The sequence below is a fragment of the Acinonyx jubatus genome, chromosome B3, assembly GCF_027475565.1.
Source record: "Acinonyx jubatus isolate Ajub_Pintada_27869175 chromosome B3, VMU_Ajub_asm_v1.0, whole genome shotgun sequence".
Lineage (NCBI taxonomy): Eukaryota > Metazoa > Chordata > Mammalia > Carnivora > Felidae > Acinonyx > Acinonyx jubatus.
Window position 1 is genome coordinate 140,845,466 of NC_069386.1, and position 16,795 is coordinate 140,862,260.

At 48.2% G+C, this 16,795-nt stretch overlaps 1 long non-coding RNA gene across 3 annotated transcripts in view; it reads right to left on the bottom strand.

The window, feature by feature from the left end:
* LOC113601458 (uncharacterized) overlaps nt 1-16,795 on the bottom strand; it is an 84,614-nt gene that overhangs the window by 57,871 nt on the left and 9,948 nt on the right. Inside the window, exon 1 of one of the 3 annotated variants that reach the window (XR_003422751.2) lies at nt 13,399-14,210. The exons of the other annotated variants lie outside the window; for them this stretch is intronic. This is a non-coding gene — a long non-coding RNA (uncharacterized LOC113601458). Of the gene's footprint in view, nt 1-13,398; nt 14,211-16,795 lie in introns of those variants that run through there. 3 annotated transcript variants of the gene reach the window in all.

Here is a 16,795-nt window from a genome sequence, read left to right on the forward strand (position 1 = left end):
GATACCTGTTATTTGTTGCTCCCCTCTTTCTGCCTCAGTGTATAGAGGTTTATCAGTATTATTGACCTATTTTAAAGCTTTTGGTTTCAGGGATTTTCTCTATCGTCTTTTTTTTTTTTTTAATGGATTTCTACTCTGCTCTTTTCTTTTTCCTTTCTTCTACTTAATTTGGGTTTACTCTGCCCTTCTTTTCATGCTTCTTACAGTAGAGACTGAGGTCATTGATTTGAGATCGATCTTCTCCTCTAACATAGGAGTTGCATGCAGCTCGGTCCCTGGAGTTCTCCATCAAGGCGCTCCCACAAATTCTGATGTGTAGTATTTTGGTTTTAGTTCTATTCACAACACTTTCAAATCTCTCTTCTGATCTCTTCTTTGACCCGTGGGTTATTTACAGGTGTATTGTTTAGTTCCCAAATGCTTGGGGATTGTCCAGATATCCTTCGGTTGTTGATTTCTAATTTGATTCCACCGTGGTCAGAGAATACTCTTCACATAACCTGAAACCTCTTTACTTTACTGAGCCTCGTTTTATGGCTCAGGACCTGATCTGCTTTGGTAGAATTGAACGTGCATTATGTTGCTGGATGGAATGTTCCCCAAATGTCAATCAGATCAAGTCATTCAAGTCTTGTCGATTACGAAGAGAGGGTATTGAAACCCCCGCGCATAATGGTGGATTTTTCCATTTCTCCTTGCGGAGTCTATCCTATTTTGCTTTATTTGTCTTAAAGTTCTTTTATTAGGTGCATAAATTGTTAACATATCCTCTTGCTGAATTGACTTCAACATTATTACAAAGTGACCTTCTTTCTCCCTGGTAGTAAACTTTACTCTGGTATCTTCTTTGTCTGATATTAACACAACCACTCCAATTTTCTTTGGATTATTATTATCACAGTAAATCTTTTCCCATCTCTCTGTGTCTTCATAGTTAAGGTGCATTTTGTTTTGCTTTATTTTTTGTAGGCAGCATAGAGTTGAGTATTGCTTTTTTTTATCTCTTAACAATCTCTAACTTTTAATTGGGGTATTTTATATTTACATTTGATGTGATTATCGGTATGGGTAGGTTTAAATCTATAAACTCATTCTTTGTTTCCTATTCATTCCATCTGTTCTTTTTTCTTCTTTTTTCTCTTCTTTTGAATTGATTGTATACTTTTTTTCATAATTCTGTTGTTTTTTTTTTTGTTAGCTTATGAGCAATATGTCTTTGTTTTGCTATTTCAGTGGTGGCTTTCGGATTTATAGCACACATTTCTAACTTCACACTGTCTGCCTTCAACAGATATTATATCACTTTGCATTCAGGATAGGAGCCTTAAAATGGTATACTGCCACTGACCGTTATGCTCTTGTGGTCATGCGTTCTACATTTACATTTGTTATAAACCTCATGCTACATTCTTATTTTTTAAAATAGTCAACTATCTTTCAAAGAGATCCAAATAATTTAAAAAATATATCTTATATCTTAAATATCTGCCCATGTGGTTCTCATATCCAGTACCACTCATTCCTGTACGTAATCCGTATTTCTAGATGGTGTCAATGACCTTCTGCCTGAAGGACTTCCTATGACCTTTCTTATGGTGCAGGTCTATTGGCGATGAATTCTTTCAGCTTTTGATTGTGTTTATACTTATCTGAGTCTAGAACATAACTTCATTTTGTGTATAAACACAAAGGGGATTTGGGGATACAGCTTTGATATAAAATTAATTCTCTAGGAATCTGATGGCTGTTGTCAACAGAGGTGAAATGTTATTTTTGTGTGTTCCTGGACTCAGCCAAGAACTGACCATTTCCAAAAGTCCCATCACTGATGGCAACGCCACTCGCAGTATCTGACTCCTACCTGCGCGGCGGTGCGCCTGGAGCAGGCGGGTTTGTGCGACCCCTGGTACCTCTGCTGCTTCCTTATGACTTCTGTGTCCTTGCGTTCTGGCATTTGCATGCGATTCATCATAAATTACTTCCCTATGTTTTCCTTTTGTGTCACTATTAAGGTATTACATTTTTCTCTTTCATTATACGTGTGGTCGCTTATGTAACCTATGACTTTCAAAGAAAATGAAGGGTCAGTATCAATCTTCTGTCGGTGGGTAACAAACTACCCGAAACTTAGTGGCTTAAAGCAATCATCATTTCTTAGCTCCCGGCTCCGTGAACTGGCAACGTGGGCAAGGCTCAGCCACCGCATGCCGGCTGAGTGCACTTTGCCCTTGGGGTGAGTCGGCTGGTTATCCCTGGACTGGCTAGTCCCGGAGAGCCACGTGCCTGGTGGGTGGCTAGGACCCCCAGCCACAGTGGCTCGGTTCTCCTTCATGTGGCCTCTCCAGGTGGTGGGTTCAGGCTTCCTCACGTGGTGATTTGTTTCCAAGAGGGAGACGGTAGAAGCCACAAAGCCCTTTGAGACCTCGGCTCTGAGACTCCACATCACCTCTATTCCATTTTATCGGTTCCCGTTAATCAGAAAGCTAGCCCGGATTCAAGGAGGTAGAGACACAGACACCACTTCTCGATGGGAGGAGCAGCGAAGGGAGTCCCACAGAACCCATATTTTGTGATTAATCACGGAGCATCACAAATACACATTACCAAAAGGGACATCAGGTCAGACAGGATTGAGAACCACTGCTGTAAACACGATTCTCTCCCTTTCACCTGTCACCTCTCTCAAGGAGTGTCCTTCCTTTCTCCATTTCTCGCGCAAACTCATCAGGAAAAATCCTCTGTTTACTCAAAAGAGTTTCCCCTGCACAGACAGATGGCGAAGGTCTATTCTCCAGCCTGCTAAGCGACAGGACCGTGGTTGCCTGCAGTGGTTAGCAGTCTTTCCTAGGCACTCCTTATACCATCCAGCAGAGGTAAAGTAAAACGAGGATTTTGTAATTACCCTTTCCTTGCTCTTTGTTTGTCTAGAAAGAGAGGAACCAGAACACTGATAACCTGTGGCGAATTTTCTTTTTCTTTTTGAGGTTTCCTTTTTCAAAAGTTTGATTATTTTGAGAGAGAGAGAGAGAGCATGCATAAGTGGGGAGGGGACAGAGACGCAGGGAGAGAGAATCCCAAGCAGGCTCAGCACTGTCAGTGCAGAGCCCAATGCGGGGCTGGAACTCACAAGCCGTGAGATCGTGAACTGAGTCAAAGTCAGATGCTTAACTGACTGAGCCACCAGGAGCCCCTGTAGTGAATGTTCATGTAAGGGGTCTTCGCTATTGGATGGCTGAAAAATTAATTAGATTAATCAGACAGAGGACACACTTGCGCTGCCCTGGGTACTACACAGACTTGACCCTGACATTCAACTGACAGTGTCCCCACATTAGAGACGGCAAGACCCTGGCACCCCGGGCACCAAAGAGTCTCGTCAATGAACACGGAACATGACCCAAGGGATGGGACCGACCAGGCTGGCCCGAGAACGTTTGGGACGGCGTGTGCTGGGCTCCGCACCACGGAACTCCCAAATCCTCCGAAGGGACAGACTGTCTGGACCCAGAGTTTCCTAGGCTGGCCTTGCTTTTTCTGATACACTTGCTGTATAATCACGGGTTACGGTACGCACAGCAAGACTGGGTACAAATCCTAGTGAAAATTAGTGGACGTGTATGCTCAGAGGGCACAGGGTCTCGGGGGGAGAGGCCGGGCGCGCAGAGAATCCGGGTGTTTTCATTCAGGAGAGCCCCTCTGCAACCACTCCAAACGTCAAAAGCCATTTCTGTTCACATTCCCTTTCTAGCAGAAATCTTCCCTGGAATGCCACCACCTCCCCGTAGGTCCTGGGGAGGCAAGATGGCTTCAAACGCACAGAGCCCGCAAATATTTAACAAAGGCAAGTTCATGAGCCACAGTGACCTCAATGTTCTGACAACACCTGCTGGCCAAGAATGTGTGCCAACCAACCAGAGGCCCGGGACGGCCCTCCTCAACGCCACCGGGAAGCACCAAGTGACAGCCCCGTTTGGCTTAACGAGGACACAACCTATTCCAAGAAAGAAGCCTGGAATCCTATCAGACAACGGACAACAAACATGCCTCCGTGTCAGATGACACATAAGAGGTGCCGTGTGTGTGGCGCTATGTCACATACGGCCTATGGAAAGCTGAAATGCCGGCAGCATGTAACTATGTAAGCAGAAGTAGGAGCACCCCCCGCCCGGATAACATACTCCAAATCCTTGGATCTTCCATTGGAATTCATTTAGGGATCGATGAGGCCTCATCCAACCTCCGAGGGAGCTCGGACCTCCGTTACGAAGTCTGAGCTCCACGCAGCAGATCCTGCTGGTGACCCGCCCAGATTCACCTACCACCTTGGTGTGTCCACCCCCCCCCCCCAGCTGTGAGTGTGGGGTACTCCTGGATGCCCCCTTCCCTCCAGGGTCTCCTCTGTCCACCACGCAGGAGCCACACCCCTGAGAGGTGATGCCTCTCCCCAGAGGCCGTCCAAAGGTAGGCCAACTCCTGAATTCAAGAGACTCCTCCCCTTGCCTCCAGGGAAGACCACCTCTGAGGTTGGGCTCATGCTCACCTAGGGCAGGTGCTCCCCCAGGCGTTCTGTAGAATCACACGGCTGCCCTGTGCTCTTGGCTTTTCATGTAGCCATGAAAAACATGTTATTGCACTGAGCCACAACTTCAACGACTGGAGAACTCTAATCTTTAAGGTCTGCTGAATATCCCTAGCTAGGACTTCCCAGTTTTTTGGCAATGACCCAAAATATGAAATTAATATGCTATACGTTGTAATCTGGTATACCCACGCATGCGTGTGGATGTGTGTAGATCTCAGACATACGTTTCACGATACAATATTTACCCTGACTACTACGGAACCTATTGTTTTCTATTTCATTTTTTAAATGTTGGTCACGACTCCCTAAGTTAATTTTACTAATCCACTAATGTGTGTGACACACAGTTTGAAGAACACTGCCTGCAACTCTTAGCAAAGTGACTCACACATAAGAAGTACTCCATAAATATTTTATGAATGATTAAGCGATTGGCTGGTTATGAGAATATCCAACTAACAGTCTGGAAAGGCCTTGACCTTTGGCTCTGGGTCTCTGGATCTTTCCAATTTGTTAAGCTTGCTGGCAAGTTACATGATTTACCTCCCCAGATGGTGAGGCCCCGTCAAGGGGGCCCTAGGAGGGAGGGGTATCAATCCAAAGGGGCCCTTGTTGGTGTGTTGACCCAAGTCCCTAAGCTCCTAAACAAACCCTATAATTTTAGAAATAGTTAAATAAGAAATTCAAGAAAGCCAGCAATGATCAGAAATTAGCTCAAAGTATTACCTCCATAAAACAACTGCCCCCAAAAAGCTACCAAGAATAAAATGGGAATCAAGAATGAAAGCAGAAAAATTAAAAATCATAAAAATGTAAAGCAGCAAAGAGCATTTGGTATGGTTACTACAGGATGTCAGGCCACCCAAGCCGTAACCTGCAGAGCACTCTTTCTCTCTGTGGGTTCCTGAAGAAGATGAACACACGTTAAAAAAAAAGGAAAGAAGAAAGAAAGAAAGAAAGAAAGAAAGAAAGAAAGAAAGAAAGACAGACAAAAGAGAGAGAGAGGGAGGGAGGGAGGCAGAGAGAAAGAGAGAAAGAGAGAAAGAAAGAAAGAAAGAAAGAAAGAGAAAGAGAGAAAGAGAGAAAAAGAAAACAATGGGGAAAGGAACTCCTTGGTTATTAGCTGGGCCAGTGCGTAATCCCTCCCAAGTCCAGGCTCCTGGATCAGGGCGGAAATAGGAGACTGGGGTCCTATCAAACATGAAACAATAAGGCCGGTGTGCTTTTTTTCCAGCTGTGCTGCTTTTCAAAGCTTCTTTGAAAAAGAAGGAAGAAGAAAGAAAAACAGCACAGAAGGGCAGCATGAGAGCTGTGTGCCGGGCCCCACGGACGCACCACGCCGGGGGGTGCACACGGTGGCCGCTGTCCTTTGTCCTGCTCAGCCCGGCCGGCTACCCCACTGGCACCCCGCTGCACCCCCATCTGGGTCCTGCCCTGTCGACATACCTGAGTGCCTCTGGGCTTGCCTTTCCGTGACCCCATTACCCACAAAGACGTCATGTCCCGTGTTTTCAAGTCATGTTCCCAAAATGATGCAGCTTGGACTCTGACTTATTTGTAACTACAGTTCACTGCAAAGGAGTCTGTGAACTTGCATGGGAAAATAATTAGATCTTTATGTTCTCTACTCTCTTTCAGACATTAGTACGCTCCCTTCCGCTACGAACGGAGGCAGCAAATCTCCACAGTATTAACAGTTCCTAGGACCCTGTCATCCACAGAAATCACAAATGTGCTCTTAACCACATTCACATCATTGCGGGGATCTTAAAACACCACTTACGCTCATCACTGCTTTGAAATGATGCTAGTTGCTACATTCACCACTATATCTTACTTAAAATAAGAAGCACACATATTACAGGGCGCCTGGGTGACTCAGTCGGTTGAGCGTCCGACTTCGGCTCAGGTCACGATCTCGCAGTGTGTGGGTTAGAGCCCCGCATCCGGCTCTGTGCTGACGGTTCAGAGCCTGGAACCTGCTTCGGATTCTGCGTCTCCCTCTCTCTCTCCACCCCTCCCCCATTCATGCTCTCTCTCCTTCTCTCCCTCTTTCAAAAATGAATAAACATTTAAAAAATTAATTACAAGAAGCACATATATTACTATATCACAAGTTTGCCTTTTAATATATTGTAACTGTTTCCATAGAACAGGTTTCCTTTGCAAGCCTGTGTATGTTAGTTCATTAGTGTGACCTAGGTCTGTAGGCTTCACGCGATCACCGACGTTGACCAGCAGACAGGCCCACGGCACAGACAAGGACCTTTCATGAGCGCCTCTCTACGCCAAGCAGGTTTCCTTATTTCTTACTGTTTTTCATTTTCAATCACTCTCTTCTTTTAAATTTTTTATTTCTTTTAAGATGTTTATTTGTTTTTGAGAGAGACAGAGCACGAGCAGGGAGGGGCAGAGAGAGAGGGAGAGAGAGAGAATCCCAAGCAGGCTCCACACTGTCAGCGCAGAGCCCAAGATGGGGCTCGATCCCATGAACCCTGAGATCATGACCTGAGCCAAAATCAAGAGTCGGACTCTCATTTGGGGAAGGGGAGGAATGTCTAAGCCATCCAAGTGCCCCCTTTTAATTTTTCTTTTAACTTACATATACTAAATTACAAAAATAATGTAAGCTTATGCTAACAAGTGAAACAAGGCAAAAAGATCCCACAAAAGCAGATGTGGTCACCTCCTCCAGCCCCTCACCTTCTACGCCCTGAAGAAACCCACCACCCCCTTCCCCTTACTTCTACAAACACATGAGGGTGGATTTCTTGCTTGCTTTATACCAAAATAGAATCATTCTACACACATTATTCCATAATTTATATTTGTCACTTGGCAATTGACTCTGTAACACAGACATTCCTACAAGTCTGTGACTACATATTTTTCTAGTTCGTTTATATGCACTTATGTAAAAGTGTATGTGAATGAACTCACATCACGCACGTCACGGCGCTTCGGCACAGCCTTCCCCTCTCGTCTGCCTCCTCACCTCCCTGACTTGTCTCAGTCACCCATCGCTACGTTACAGGATAACTCAGACCCCAGCAGCCAAAAGCAACCATGCACATTCACTGTCTTGGAGCTTTGGGAGGTCAGAAGTTGGGGAGCCCTCAGCTGGGTGGTTCTCAGTGGAGGGTCTCTCATCAGGTCGCAGTTGGGCGGGGCGGCCATCATCAGAAGGCTCGACTGGGGCTGGGAGCTCTAAGAGCCCACATGGTTGGCAGGAAGCCAGTCCTGTGTCCCTCACTGCACGGGCCTTTCTAGAAAGCTGCTTTAGTGTCCTCACAACATGGCAGCTGGCTTTTCTCTCAGCAAAAGCAGACAGCATGGTGGAAGCTGCAACGTCTCGTATGAACTCGCCTTGAAAGTGTTATTCTCCTGGTTACCCGGGTCAGGTCTGCTCACTGTGAGCGGGGGCTGCACCAAGGCATGAACGTCGCAGGCAAGGCTGGCCACAGGCCCTCCCCAACATTGACCCTCAACCAGGAGGCCATCCCCCCAGATCACTTGTGTTAACAACCTCGTATATTTTGTTCAAATAGATACATAAAGTATCTATGCAAGCTACTTAGGGCGCGGGTGTTATCAATGTTAAAAATTTATATTGCATGTGTCTTTCATTTATAGGCAGTTAATAAAATTGAAGGTAAGTATTTTTAAATATTTAAAAATAAAGACTCGGGGCCTCTGGTTCAAGATCACGTGAGTAGGAAACGAAGCTGCAGGTACTTGGATCCAGGACCGCTGGCTCACAAAGCCCACGCTCTTCCCGAGATGCCGAGCCACGGTCACCGCGCCGTCTCGCTGCGTCCCCCTTGGTGATGGCCCTGCATCTCCTCACAGGGTGACAGCAATCTCCTGTCACCCATTCCGATTGCGCCTAGAAGACCCAAGTTCCCAAGGCTTCTTTTCTAAGCCCTGCGCTCTGCCCGGAGCCCTTTAGGAAAACCTGACGTTACCCACCCAGCCTCGCCAGTTAAATTGGGCCTCAGTCCGCCAGATTATTTCTCTTCCTAACTGCACAACAAAATGTCTTCTGTATGTTCTCATTCTTGCGAGCGCCAAGTGTAGTGTAGACAAAGTGTAGTGTAGACTTGCGAGTGTAGACAAAGACTCCAGCGAAGGTATCTGCCGTGTCCGCTGAAGCGGGATGCAAGCCGCGGGAGAACTCGAGGTGGGAGGCTCCGCGTCTCTCACTTCCACTGCCCCCGCTCCCCGCTCCGCAAGCTCTTACTTCTAACCTTCCTCACCATCAGCAGGTCCGAAGCGAGCCCAGGTCCCTCAGGGGCCCACCGTGGGTCGAGGTCTCAACAGCGAGGGGATCCCGCTCCTTGCACCGGGCGCTTTGCAAATGCACAGGTGAGACCGGAGGAGCGTGGGGTCCGTCTCTAGACCTGGCCACACACAGCACAGCAGGCCGGGGGTGACAGCGACACAGAGGGAGTGCCGTGGGGCGAGCTCGGAGGACAGGGAAGGTGGTCGGCAGAGCAGGCGCTAGCCGGGTCACTGGTCACCCGGGACCACAGGTCGCTGGGTCATGCAAAGAAACGCGGCATTCTGTTAACTCGCTGAGGTGCACCGTGGAATCTTCCTCCCCTTCCCAAGAAGTATCCTCTATCCCTGGAGCACGGCGTGGGGCCTGCTGAGGCTGGGTAATCTAAGTTTTGTTCTGACCTCGGCAATTTAAAACACGCAGCCAGCAATGGTTGCATCCTTTGTTTTCTTCTCCTTAGGTCAGTAACGGGATCCGAGAGGTTTTTGGTCTCACCAGAATTCCTTATTTATTTACATTTAGAAAGAAAAAAGGGAGTGTACAACCACCAACAAAGGTTTCACTCTTTTCTTTTTCTTTCTTTCTCTTTCTTTCTTTCTTTCTTTCCTTCCTTCCTTCCTTTCCTTCCTTCCTTTCCTTCCTTCCTTCCTTCCTTCCTTCCTTCCTTCCTTCCTTCCTTCCTTCCTTCCTTCCTTCCTTCTTTTCTTTCTTTCTTTCTTTCTTTCTTTCTTTCTTTCTTTGTACTAATATACTTCAGCCTCGGCTCTTACCTTGCTGGAGGGAGCGCTTAATTACTTACGGGTTTCTCGCGAACAGCCCCCAGTTCAACTGTACCACTGTTTACACCGCAGCCCACATTACAGAATCCCACTGGCATGTGGCTCCTCCGTGTCCTTCTTTGCAGGGGGAGGCTGCGCTTTCCGCCACATACACAGAAAAGTTTAGGAGACACCGGCTGGCAGCCACGCAGATCCGGGGACCGGCCCCTCTGCACTTCATCCTCTCCCCACCCCTGAGACGTGCCACTTAAGATTTCTCATTAGCCATTCAAACAAACTATCCCGCTGATAGACCTGGCGGCTCCCCGGCCCGAGCCCCATCAAAGCCAGACCACTGGCTCGAGATGGATGATGACCGTCCTTCTCCTGCCTGGATGGGCCTCGAAAATCAGCGTTTCTAAAGAACACCAGAAATGATGGAGCCTCCCCCGCGGTAAAAAACACTTTTATGGATGAATAATCAGCAGCAGTGCTGCAAATGACCCGTCTGCAAAATCCTCAGTGCCTGGAGATCTAAATTACTCTAATTTTTCTCCCCCCAAAATTAGGTATAATATTATAATCTCAAGTAAGGTAAGAGCAATTTCTCCCTTCATTGGATGCCAAGCTCAAGATGTTACAGGAAAAAGAAATAGCTTTTACCACTGACATGAGAAATTCGAAAGAGACAAGCGCAAGCAAACAAAAGCTGTCACATCAAATACTGCGGGGAAAAAAAAAATCCAGAAAAACTGCCAGAAATGCTCAAGTCTAAATAAAGTCATTTATTTGTTATTTTAACCCCTTCGCTGTCAGTTCCGGGCGGGGCGAGGCTAGCGAACTCTGCATGGGGGGTGGGGGCGAGGGGGCGCGCTACCGGAGACGGCTCTCCTGGGCTCCTGGCTGTGGGGGTCCTGCCACAGGGTTTCCAAACAGAGGACCACCGAGGCTGCTCGGCCCCCAACCCTTCTGTGGGTCTCACTTCTTCCGAGAAGTCAATCACGTCCCATTTCCACCACCTTAAGCCAAGAAACTAGACCATGAGTTCCCAAAGGGCAACAGCCACACACCGTCCATGTGCTTTGGTAGATGGTAGGTACGCAGTACAACGCGGCATTAATCATTCCTTGAATTTAGCGTCTAGGCGGCTAACGTGCGGTTCAAAGATACTACTCTTTGGGGGGTGGGGGGGTGGGGGGGTGACTCGGCAAAGAACAGCTAGGAAAATGGAGAAGACACAAACCGGACAGACCTGGGGCACATCCTGTGTCATGTTCCTAAGCCTGTTTCCTCTGTCAAGATGATGCGCTTTTATAAAAATTCAGTAAGAGAAGTTTGCGGAAAGAGCATCGCCTATGATGGTCTCTAGAAACAGGGGCAAGTATTTCCAGTTAAAATATATTGACTGGGCCCCGACTGTGTGCACTACAGTGGACCCCGAGATGCGTAAGTCACAGCTCTGCCCTGGAGAACCTACCCCCTGCACCCCGACTCACTCTGCCCAAGGCAGTAAGTTCGTGTTTCCAACCAACGGCTTCGGCAGTGGCTCCCAGGTCCTCCCGATGGAGAGAGTTCCACAGACTCCGCTCCCGCCCGCGCTTGCTCCCAAGTGCCCATCCCTCCCTCCCCAGTAGGCGGGACCCACCCTGAGCTGCCAGGCACCTGTGGCTCCCAGAGGGGAGCCTAGGAGGCATCCTGGGTCCTCGCCCCTCCCCGCGGCCAGCGCCAGCTCGACGCGGCACACAAAGCCCCCCAGGTCATGAGGTCCCCCCCAACCTCCGCAGCCTTGCACCCTCGATCACTCCCCCGCCGAATGCACCCATCCCTTCTCAGGATGCTTCCTCAAGCCCTGGGCTCACGCCCACTCCTGCTCTGGGGCTCACCACCTCCTGCTCCAGGGCGCCCACCCCACCTGCATTTCCTCTCCTCCTTGGCACTGTGCACCGTACCGACCAGGTTCACGCGCTCAGCTGCCCTACTCTTGATGAATACCCTGTGGGCAGGAAGCCACCCGCTCTGCTTGAGAACCCCCAGGGCCTTGTGCAGGGTGGGGAGCAGGTTAGGCCCTGAAAACGGGACTGAGAGATGCTTACTGTATAGACCAAAACAACTCCCTTGGATTTTTAACAGGTAACACTCACTTGCTTTCAAAATAAGTCTGGTTGAATGAAATGCTGTGATTTTCCAAAGATATTCCCAAACGGGAGGAACGTGCAGGGTCTCCGGCCCGGAATCCCACACTGCCTGGGCCCATTGGACCGTTTCTCCATATTCCCCATGTTCCTCCCATCTGGCTGCCCCTTTGTTCCAGAACCTTCTCGGTCATTCCTCACCTCGCGCAGCTTTGCTGTGAGGGGGAGAGAAGGTGCCTCTGTGGTCCCCGGCACCTCGTGGGGGCCACCTGCTTCTCCGCAGCATCGCGGCTGACCCAACTCCTCCAAGTCGGGGCTGGAAGGAGCCGCTCCCAGAGACCTCCTCCTGCGCGAGGTTCCAAGGGACATAAGGGACACGCAGTCATGTGTTCTCAGCCCAGACATTTTGCTGTGGGTTTCTGTGTGGGAGAGTTAAAGATGCACACAGTCCGCAAGTCTAGAATTTGTGGTTTGTGTTATCTTACAACTTCATATTTGGAAGAGGTATTTTAATTTCTTATGAGTTGTGAATAATTATGTAATTCTGCCACCTTCTTAAAACTAAGATGTTTCCAACGGACTCCTGTAGTCTGGGGCTGACATCCTTAAGGGGACTTTGCTTTTTTTTTTTTTTTTTTTTGCCTTTGAGTTTTCAGCCAAGCGCCAAACAGATTCTTTCGTTGCTACAACAGTCCATGATGGAGAGCCGTCTTGTGTAAAAAAGTGAAGGAAAATCCTCCTTCCCTCTCAAAATTAACTCTCGACAATTACTCCTGAAATACGGATGCTGCTTGTGCTCGCCAGCGAGCCCACTTTCCAATTTGTTTTCAGGCTCCCCACCCCCCGCGGTCTCCACCGCTACTGGATTTCTCCACCATTCTGTCTGCCTCTTGTTTATTCCTCCCCTGGGCTTCCTTATTCTTCTTCAGTTGTTTGAGAACCAGGCAAAGGTTCGAGAAGATTGCACCATCAAACGCCACCGTGAAGTGCTCAATGGTGTATTTTAAATTATTGCCCCAAAGGCACTTCATCGGATGCCTTCCACTTTACGTTTGCCCCTGGCAACTGTGAGGACACGGGGTCATCAGTATTTCCGAGCATCTACAACCCCCCAGAACTTCTTCGGGGCATAGCAATGCTGAGCCAGCCGGCAGATGAAATCATAGATCCACGAGTGACCGCAGGAGGTTTATACTTTAATATCACCCACAGTTGACTTCACCACGTTCACAGCGGAAGGTGACCATCTCATTAAATACAGGCCAGAGATTGTCAGGAGTTTGGACGCGCTTATCGTGTTTTCCAGGGCATAAGTTTGGGTGTTGTGTTTTTTTTTTTTTTTCTCGTACGTATTTCATATTCCTAGCTGGAGGAATATCAAAAGAATCTGAATATCACCATCTGGAAGTTATGCCATGGGCTCCAGTGGGCAGGATTACAGCTGGGTTTCTCTCCTTCCTCTAAAAATGTGTTTCTTCTGCTTCGAAACAAGCACAGACACATTTGGTCCCCTAATGAGACCGACCCAGACTCTAAACATCACTGAGCCTTCGCCCTCCACCCTCACAAGCTCCTGGGATCCTCCAGTGCAGAGGAATGGGGGGTGGGGTCCCTTCAAGGACATTTGATCATCCGTGACTCACTTACCCAATAAATCAAACGTGCTGAGATACACAGATGTCGGAAATGCAGTACCCTGCTAGTCACTGAACGGTCTGTTGGTCTGCCTGGGTCCCGGGTTGTGCAATGAAGCCCTTGGGAGCCATTCCGGTTTCGAAAGAATGCAGTCGCCAATCAACGTTTCATTAAGCGCCACTCCCCTGCACTAGTATTCCCCTAGTTGATGTTTAACAGTTACTTTTGAAACTACTGGTATTCTTGAGGATCGGAGACTGTACTTGGAAAACATTTGCTTTTTATACCTCCGTGATATCCCTTTTACATTGGCAAGCCTCTTCGTGTCCATCCAGGATGCTTTTGTCCTCTCCGCCTGTGGGTCTCTCTCCTGCCAGACCAGTCCGGGAGCTCCCGAGAGAAGGCGCCGGCTCGGGAGAGACGCTCAATACACAGAATGATTTTTTTAATTAAAATCATGTTTTTAGGAGACATATCTAGAAAAGTGTTGCTATGGTCCATGTCAGATTACTGCCTGGGCTCTCTTCTATACATTTTACGGTTTCAGGCCTCACATTTAGGTCTTTAATCCACTTAGAGTTAATTTTGTGTACGGTGTAAGAAAGTGGTCTGGTTTCATTCTTTCGCATGTGGCTGTTCAGTTTTCCCAGGATAATTTATCGAAGAGACTGTCTTTTTCCCACTGGCTATTCCTGCCTCCTTGGTCAAAGATCACAGCCACTGCAGAAAATAGTACGGAGCTTTCTCAAAAAATTAAAAACAGAAATACCATATGATCCAGGGGCACCTGGGTGGCTCTGTCGGTTAAGCGTCTGACTCTTGATTTCAGCTCAGGTCAAGATCCCACGGTTTGTGACATCGAGCCCCATATCAGTGCTTAGGATTCTCTCTCTCTCTCTCTCTCTCTCTCTCTCTCTCCCCCTCTCCCCCTCCCCCTCCCCCATGCACATTCACTCTCAAAATAAATAAATAAACTTTAAATTTAAAAATATTTGGGGGCGCTTGGGTGGCTCAGTCGGTTAAGCATCCGATTTTGGCTCAGATCATGATCTTGTGGTTTGTGGGTTCAAGCCCCGCATCGGGCTCTGTGCTGACAGCTCAGCCTGCTTCGGATTCTGTGTCTCCCTCTCTCTCTGCCTCTCTCTCTTTCTCTCTCTCTCTCTCAAAAATGAATAAACATTTAAAATTTTAATTTCATAAAGTAAAATAAAACTGTATTTTTAGCTCTCCCCTCTTCACTATTAAGCTAACAGTTTGCATTGTACGTAGAGTCCATACTATAATTATAACATCAGCTCTTTCTTAAATTTCCACAGGACGAATTCAATTCGGAAACGTCCTCTGATCATCACGCAGGGACGGTGTCCAAACTGGGCAAGTGTTCCTAAATCCCACCACAGGAACAGGCCACCTGCTACGGACAAGTATTTCAAGCAGAAGTTCAAAACACCTGCCATTGTGAAATCAGCCCAATAGTCCTAATCTACCCCCATTCGTGTTTATTATTGCATAGTCTGCAACACTACAGGCTGTCCCTGGAGATGAAGGACTCCCAGACTCTTCAGTCCTGAGAAGCAGTGCTATACCATCACTGAGCACACACATTCCTGAACTCTGATGGGGTCCCCCCTGGACCTCGGATGAGGTATCTGGCCTCACGGGGCGGAGGTCCCCTCACCGATAAGATGGACATGAGAAGGGCACCCAACTCTCCAGACTGATAGTGGGAACCAGGGAGTCGGCAGGGGAAGCCTTCCGAGCGGCGTCGGGGAGAGTCAGCAGGTAACGAAGATATTATCACTTCAGTCCCTTCGGCTTCGAGACGAAGGAATCGAGGACGCTCACAGCCCCGTGCAAGATGCCAGCACGAGGTTCTCCCCAGGAGAAAAAAAAAAAAAATCTATAAGCCGTTTTAAAAATGCATTCTGTAACGATGTATTATTCCACAATCCCTACTCGGAGCCCCAACCGAAAATGCTGTCTTTTCATAAACAAGACTCACATGTGTACCCACCACAAACCAGTTTTAAAGGTTGAATGAAATCAGACAGCGAACCAGCGTTCAAGGATACCAGGACAAGATCAAACAGCTGATCATTAACAGTATTTTACGCAAGCCAGTTTGCCTCTGCGGACTGAATCGTCACTATTTTTCACCAGGTTACCTTAAGTTGGTCATCAGAAAGGTTTTTAGTGGACAGATTTGAACCTAATTTTACAGTCTGAAAGTAAATCAATGGCATACTATAGGAGTATACTGTGTGCACTTTCTGAAATAGTAGGGATAAGAGATTTTATTTTTTTATTATTTTTTTATTCTTTTAATGTATTTATTTATTTTTGAGACAGAGACAGAGCATGAGCATGAGCAGGGGAGGGGCGGAGAGAGAGGGAGACACAGAATCCGGAGCAGGCTCCAGGCTCCGAGCTGTCAGCACAGAGCCCGACGCGGGGCTCGAACTCACAGACTGAGAGATCATGACCTGAGCTGAAGTCGGATGCCTAACCGACTGAGCCACCCAGGAGCCCCAAGATATTTTAATACTGAGCCTATTCGAAGCTCAACAAATAAAGACCCACCACATTCACTATATGGTCTAGCTCCGTTTTCCACACTGAATTGGGTAGGGAATCCTCTGTCTTTTTTGTCTCTCTTGCCGTTATTTAATATAAGTTGGAAGGGCCTTTATGTGGGGCAACGACTCAGGGTGTAACCCGGCTTTCCCTTTCTCTGAACGGAGCTGCACGGTGGGAGAAGCTATTTGTGAAAAACCACACACCCAGAAACACAGATCTGTGAAAGGCAGGACTGGACAAAACACACCTGCTCACATGATCACCGACTGACATCGGAGGTCCTGCTGCATTTTGTAAAAGCTGGAGGCATTTACAAAAGAAAACCGCTCCAGAAAGCGATTGCCTCTTTCTCAGCTGGGACGTGCTCTTATGACACCAAGTGACATCTGTCACCCACCCTGCCTGTGAAGAGGGAGGGCAGGTCCCTGCAGCTCATCTTGGTGACATTAGCTAGCCTTCACACAACAGAAGGAACGGGAGCCTTAGAAGCTTCTGAGGCGTGCCCGAGGCCCCTGGACGAGGTCGTCTCTGGTCCTTTCCCTCACACCTCGCTCGTGCCTTCCGGTGCAAGGGACCAGCCTGACCCCGGCACTCCGCCTGCCAGGTGCAGCAGCGGGACTGGCCAGCTCGGGGGCCCTGGATGCCCCTTTCTGCCAGGAAGAAGAGGAAGGAAGCCTTCCTCCCACATCCCCAATGGCGCCAGAGGAGAACGAGCCTCTGAGGTCCCCATTTTCCGCTGTGGAGTACACAGTGGCCGCAGCAGGGACCCAACGGAGAGGCCCATTCGCGCACACAGCCTTCCGACTTCACTGGCGGTGTATGTGGTCGTGTC